Consider the following 7,860-nt stretch of genomic DNA (forward strand, 5'->3'; position numbering starts at 1 on the left):
ATAATTTATTACATTTATTCATCACAAACTGTTAATAAATTAATAACTATATAACTATATATATATAACTATATATATATATATATATATATATATATATATATATATATATATATATATATATATATACAAAATAAAATGTAATTGTTTAATATTATTTGTTTATTTAATGTTTTTTAGAATTATTATTATTGTTAAAAAGTAAAACAATTTATAATAATAATTTAAACGAAAATAAAATTAATTATGAAAGTATACTATTTAAAAACAAACAAATAAACAAATAAATAAATTCCAGAACAGACAGATAGACAGACAGATAGATAGATAGATAGATAGATAGATAGATAGATAGATAGATAGATAGATAGATAGATAGATAGATAGATAGATAGATAGATAGAAAGATTTTTAAAACGTGCACTCTTCAGGACGGGATTTGATTGGCTGGCACGGCGCCAGGGTATTGTCACTCACAGAGTGTAAACAAGGCTGTGATTGGCTGCTGTCCAGTCCGCATTGGGCTGTCTGAAAGAAAAAAAAAGCAATAACTGGCGTTACGGTTTCAAGGCGTCCCTGGGTTACATGATGAAAGATAAGAGGGAGACCGTTTTAAGGCGCCCCGAAAGGCGGGCCCTTATGGCCCAGGAGTCATTTGTGTCAGGCGTGAAGTGAAGGCGCCCCGGCAAGCGGGAGAAATACTGCTATTTATATTGTAAAAAAAAAAAAAGAAAAAAGAAAGAAAAAAAAAAACGTCACATGGTAAAAATTCTCCTTGATATAAGAGCATGTCACCGACTCTGGGGAGAACCAGGACAGTAGGGCGACAACTCCGATTAACTAGGAGGATTAACACGAGTTTTTATGCTTAAAGGGAAAAAAGTGGGAATGTGGAAGAATTGGATCAGCTAGAAGAAGGTCTGTGCGGAAAATACACAAACTGTACTTAGTAGTTTATTGTACATTTCTGAACCTTATCTAGTCCTCCGGGTTCTGTTCTGATTTGTTTGTTGTTTCTTTTTTTAATTGATGGCGATAGCATTTAAAAGAATCGAAAAGAATCAGGTTATTGCTTGTGTCTTCTCTGTTGAAATCTAAAACATGCAGATGATTTATTATTATTGCAGTATTATTATGCATTAATCAGGAGAGAATTCATGTACTGAAATTGACATTTTAAAGTGCAAGTTAAACACCAGTATTGCAGTGTCACAATGTACCCAAATCACTGCAGCTCCCAGGACATGATGCACTTCATTTGTTTGTCTTATTTCAGTAATATTTAGATTTGATATTTCAGAGGGAGTACATTCTCAGCCGAAGATGAAATGCAACTAAAAACACAACAGAAGCATACACAGTCCTTGCTTTTTCCATCATTATGATTGTGTAACTCGGTGCTCTTCCATACTATAGTGATAACTGCTGCAGAGAGATGGATGTTTCTTTAGAAACACACCAGGTCCTACAATGAGGAGTTGTCCTTGGCCAATGAAGCATGCCTGATTGACATGCATGCTTACGCTGTCACTACCAACCACCAGAATTGGATTTTTTTTTCTGCGTTTCTATATAGATTATATCCCTGAGTGTGCAGTCTGAGGCATTCATAAGAGGATACGACACAATTTTAGTTCTCAAGGCAACAATTCAATATCAGCCAATAGCATTCAATCTCCCGTGATCCGGTTTTGATTTATAATATAAAGATGAAAAAAATGATTTTTGATGCGTTCTTCAAAATCAGAAGCAATTAATTACACATCAGTTTAAAAAAGAAAAATTATTCACACTAGATGTCTGTCTTTTTTTTATAATCATCAATTTATAATCAAACATAATCGATACTAATTGATTCACAGTTGTTGCCTTGATTAATTCGTCATTGCTTTATTAATGAAACCATCCATTGTCTGAATTATTTTTTTTAAAGAGTAATTTTACATGTCACCAGTTTGGAAATCTCACCCTTATCTCTTTTGGGTCCTAGAATTGTTAATGTTGTGTACCTTTGGAAGAAAAAATTAATGTTCATATTTGTATCATAATTGTAAGCATCTGAAGGTTTACTGTTTGCACATTTAAATACAAAATGTACGAAAAGTGTGTGCTTGAGCGTGCCACCACAGTAATAAGCAATAGTAGAGTTTGGATGTTTTGAATAAGGTATAAATATAGAACGAGTGTGAGCCTTTAACACCATTCACAGCATGCGCACTGGATTTTAAAATCGACGCATTGAGATTGCACAAGGACCAAAATGAACACTGATCATACACAATATACAAAATGATGGAATAAACCAGTTAGCTCCTGCAGAAAAATTGATTTTGTGTGCTTGTGTGTAGAAATAGCTGATATTTGGTGTAATCAATAGGCCTTACATAAGCATTTGGCACATTAGTATTTTCAGATGGGTAAAGTATTGCCAGTGAAAAAATAAAGTGTTGACTTGGCAATTTGCACTTTCACTTGTGACTGTGTATACTTGTTTGTTTAGTCATATATATTTTTTATAACAACGCAGAAAAGCTGAAAGAAGCTTAGAACAGCAAACCAAGCATCAAGCTCAGTTGACTCATATTATTATTATTATTATTTTATTTAGGGGGGTCTGTATGAATAATTTAAAATGATTATGCCTTGACAGGTGGCACAGACTGCAGAGTAGTATTAAAGTAACTTAATGTGTGTTTCTTTTGTGGAGTAAAGATTGCCTTGCACGCACATCAACATCAAATAAACATACAAATGTGCCGGGTCTTTTTAAACCCTATATGATCACTGAAATACCATTTTCCTGTTCTGCGTAAAACTCTTTTCTAAGCCTTTTTTTAGATCTATATTTGAATAACAGCAGAACCACCACACATTAACTTGTTTTTATCAGTATATTGCTTATATATTGAAACTAATGATACATTAGTATACTGATCTATAATATATATATATATATATATACTGGTGTATACCTACATCCCAAAAAATGTTCATCATCCTTCAATTTAGAATTTGTTTCTGAGACCTGTTGCACCCAGGGACCCCTTTAATTGTGAAATGAATCCCACACACACCACCAGTACAGACCTATTCGAAGGACATTATCAAATATTTAGCAGATTATTATCCTGGATATTTATTAGAGCCAGAGAGCTTATTATAGCTGAACTTTCCACCAATACAACCAGGGCCAAGTTGGCATTATGTGTATGGTGACATGTTTTTGAGTTATTGAGGGTTGGGTCAAGGAGTCAATCAGTTTAATTAAAGAAGGCAGTGAAACGGGTGATAAAGAACTCAATATGTACATACTGAATATGGGCAATGTACACACAAACACACACACATAATCATGTAATTCTTTGAATAATGATGGCTTGTGATTTCTGCTACTCCAGTGGGTGGACTGCACTTTGAGAATGACTGCTTAAGGAAGGTATATTCTTCAAGGTCACACTATATCTCTTAAGATAATTGACATTGCATGAATCTTCTGGTTGTTATGGCAAATTATAGGCCAGTGCAGCCAAGTGGTGATGTTATCCAGAGCTCAGTGTAGCAATTGTTAATATATATATATATATATATATATATATATATATATATATATATATATATATATATAGCGATATATAAAAGCATTTTTTTTTTTTTTTTTTTTTTACCAATATTACAGCACAGAAAGTGGAAAATCTTTTAAACACCATGTTGTGATTACAGTTCAGGCTTCATTTTAAAAGTGGTTGTTATATCATTTTGCAAATATAATTGACATGTAATTGACATCCTTGATGCAGAACACAACTTAATCCCCAAGACTGTAATAGCATATTTAGTAGTATATGAGCAGAATCCAGGGCTCCTCTTGAAACAGGAAGCACAGCATGATATTTTTAGTTACGTAGGCAGAAATCCATCGGAAGAAATCTTGCAGGAATGTTGCACATGATCCTTGTCAGTCCTCCTCATACAGAAAACAAAGGGACATATAAAGGCATTTACAGCTAAGCAGCGATAACTAGCTGTAACTAGATCAAAAATGTAAACAAAGAGATATTTACTGGAATTCAAGTCAATGACAGATTGGGCAGAACAGTGTGGTGTAAAAGACTGGCACAAGAATTTAAAGTGTTTCTTCATCACAACCCTGGCCATGATAAATTCACCAAAAACTAATACACAAACAAATCTTAATCTTATAAAAAACTATGTTAAATTTGGACTAAATTATTTTCAATTTTATATCAACTTAAATGTTAGAAAGTGTGCGTAGATAAAGATCTTAGAGTACCTTCTAAGTACCTATTTGGCAACAGTGAGATCATGTAATAAATTATTTACATGAAACAGCAAAGTAAAACATTCTAAAAGTATACGTGATATACATTTTCAAGGTTCAAGCTGCCTTTAAATTTAAAAAGCAACATTTTTACGTTCAATATTTGAAATGTTATATATAAAATATAATACAAAATAAAATATAATCTAACTACAAGGGTTTCAAGTTCCATTTGAACCCGAACTCTCTACAATACTACATTAGGCACAACACAAAAATGTACTATGTGCACTACGGATAATCACAGAGCTGATAATGTAACATAGTACGCAAATAAGAAAATAGGCAAGAGGTCATCCTTGCTTATATATGTAATTATAATTGACCAGCTTGTAGTTCTATAATATTACACTGGTTAAACTAATGAAGTTAATCAGAAATCAAAAAAACTGAAATCAAAGTCCAGTGGCGAGAATAAAAATAAAACAATGCTGTCTTATGGTGAATTATTTTTCTTCCACTAGTAGAATGTCAGCTACAAATGATATAAGCAGGTGTGTGTGTGTGTGTGTGTGTGTGTGTGTGTGTGTGTGTGTGTGTGTGTGTGTGAAACACCCACAGGATGTGACACGGAGCCAAATGCAGTCCAGAGGAAAGAGAACAATACGTGGAGGAACCAGCAGAGCCTCATGCTCATTAGCCTCCTTCATCAGCCAGGGACTGAAAGAGCGACACAAATATACGGGGATCTGGGAGAGCAAACAATACACTGATAGATGGTGTAACGTAACACGACGGAGCGATTCGTTGTGTCAGTCCTACGATGCTCTCGGAACACTGACGCTTTGTGCTGCTTTGTGTACTTTATGTGTGTCTGTGTGTCTGTGTGCGAAGCTGGCAAACAGCAATGGGTGTTTTGTGGGGTTAAATTGAGTCACATTTTGGATAAATTAGCAGTAAATGTCTTATTTCCTTTTGTGGAAAAGGTACTGTGAGATGAAATCTATTGCCCAGATGCTCCTAATATAATACGGAAGTGATCAGTCAGAATATTTACAATTGTTTTTGTTGTTTTTCTTTTGTTAATAAGTGTCATTTGATGGGTCATGTTTTTTTCAACATTTAGTGATGATAGTTCAGCAAAGTCAGTGTGCAGGCTGCATTCATGGCCAACACAATACTTCGTCTGTCGCAGGTAAAAACATCTGGAGCTCTCCATCAATAACCTTCATTCATCACAGAAGAGAATTCTGAATCCCTCAAAACGTTCCAAAGACTCAGCATTGACAGGTAGATTGAAGGAGAAATAAATGCAGAAAAAAGATGTGGAAAGCCTAGAGAATGCCTGGGGTTTTCCTATAGGACACAGCACCAGATTATAGAAACCCATATGTTTCTTTTCCTCACAAAATGAGAAGAGTACTACTGTTTTTTCCTTTGTCAATTGCTTTTTTATGTTATTTACATCTTTAATGTTCACAAAACGAAATAGTTTCTAGATAAATAGATAATCAGATCCTTGGCTCAGGTTAAAAGTTTATATCTACAATTAAATTGAAGGATTTAGTCAGTAAAAGTAAAAGTTGTTCTCCCTAATCTCAATTCAAGCAAAATGATGAAATTTATATCTAAAAATCAATTTCATTACCTCACTCTTATGGTTGTAATCCTTTCAGCAAATTAGAAACGGCCCTATTAAACACCCAACTAATACAATTGAAATTAAAAAGTACTTAAAGTATCCAGTAACAAACTGTTGGCTCTTTGGGGAGAAGATGCCTTGGAAGGGTAGTTATATATTGAAAAAAAGCAAAGTGTAAAGTTTCAAATAGATTAGATGCATGCAAATTCACATTCGAGTTTAAGTTCACATAATATATCAATAAAAGGAAAAAAGGCTTGGATTAAAATAAATCTGTGCATTCAGTACCATAATTGAGTGCTTAGTTCTTCAATCACTAAAAAAACATTCTGTTTAGGATCATGTAATCCACTGCTTTTAAAGGCTTTACAGTCATTACATTTATGTAAACATTAATGTTTCACTACTAAATTATCTTTGATAAAAAAAAAAAAAAAATAGCACATATGAAGGAAGTGTAAGATTATTTAAATAGCTGGGGTCAGTAATTTTCCTTGTATGATATAATATAATTCATTCTAATCATGACATTGACTGAATATTGTTGAGAAAGGGTTTTGTTTTTTTTTGCTATTTTAGGTTTAGCCAAGGGCAAAAATTGGATGTACAAAACACAAAAATGAAAAGACCAAATTCTTCAAATGTTTTTAAACAATGGTGTCTGTGTATCTACAACTTTTGGAGCATGACAATGATTATTTAAAAAAAATCACAGTTCAAATCATTTTACTGGAACGCTCACACACATTCATCTGCAGCCACGCAAAGATGTGTAGTTTGGGGAGTAAGGCATTCAAATTGCAAAATAACCTTTCCAGAGAGAACAAGAAAAACCAGGACATTTGCAATCGGGATTATTATGTGGACCGATTTACAGATTTGATCAAATCTGTCTTTAATCCTTATGTTGTTCTCATTATTCAGCAAAGGATGCCACATTGAAAAAGTGTTGTGTATTTTATTTCATTAAAGTTATTACTTTGACACGATTTCAGAAATAGATACATAATCTCTTTGCATGTTTGGGGATTCTCCTGTCAGGAGATAAACATGACACAAGCAGAACAAAAATATTGATATTGATTGATATTAAAATGTTAAAATATTACTGTTTTATCTTATGTAATGCCTCTAGTTCATCGCACAAACAAGTCAGCATCCTGTCACCCAGACATTTAACTTGAGATCATGGCATCTGTTGCTGGACAATGGGGGGGATGTTGTAACATTATGTATTATGAATTAAATGGTTTTTAAAAAAAAAGAAAAGGCCAGTCCATTGCCGATTATTTTAATATTAATAATAATGGCTTTTAAAAACTATATAGGCTTTAAAAATATTTTATATAAGCATGGGTATTGGTATCAGTGTCTGGTCTTGAAAGTCCTTGGGATCAAATACAAAAGAAATGAAGCAATATCACCCATCCCTAGTCTGTGATTTTCTTTGATGAAGGAGTGTAATTGGGGGGCTGAAATGGTGGGCAAAAATTTAAAGGCCTGTCGAGATTCCATATTACTTATATTAAATATTAACTAATATTCCCTGTATGGATGGATATCGCCATACTTCAGTTACATAGGGGTTTCAATCCTTGCAATACAATCTGCCAACACTAACTGACCGACAGGTTTCTGCCCAGAGCTTTTCTAAAATACATCATGGTGATATTTGAATATTAATTTCCGACTTCCAGGTTAAAGTATAGAAATGTCATGAGCTACTGTATGTAGAAGAAGACTTTTGTAAAACGGTTGACAAATACAGAACAGTTTACCAAAACTTTGAGAATCCATTTGCAAGCCTACAACTAAATGAAAAAAATAAATAAAACTGCTCAATGGAATATATATATTAAAAATACCCTTACATTTCATTGAACTGATGATCTTCAGTGCTAAAACTGGGAAAGTTTTACAAAAAGACTTCCTGATGGTA

The sequence above is a fragment of the Silurus meridionalis genome, chromosome 14, assembly GCF_014805685.1.
Source record: "Silurus meridionalis isolate SWU-2019-XX chromosome 14, ASM1480568v1, whole genome shotgun sequence".
Lineage (NCBI taxonomy): Eukaryota > Metazoa > Chordata > Actinopteri > Siluriformes > Siluridae > Silurus > Silurus meridionalis.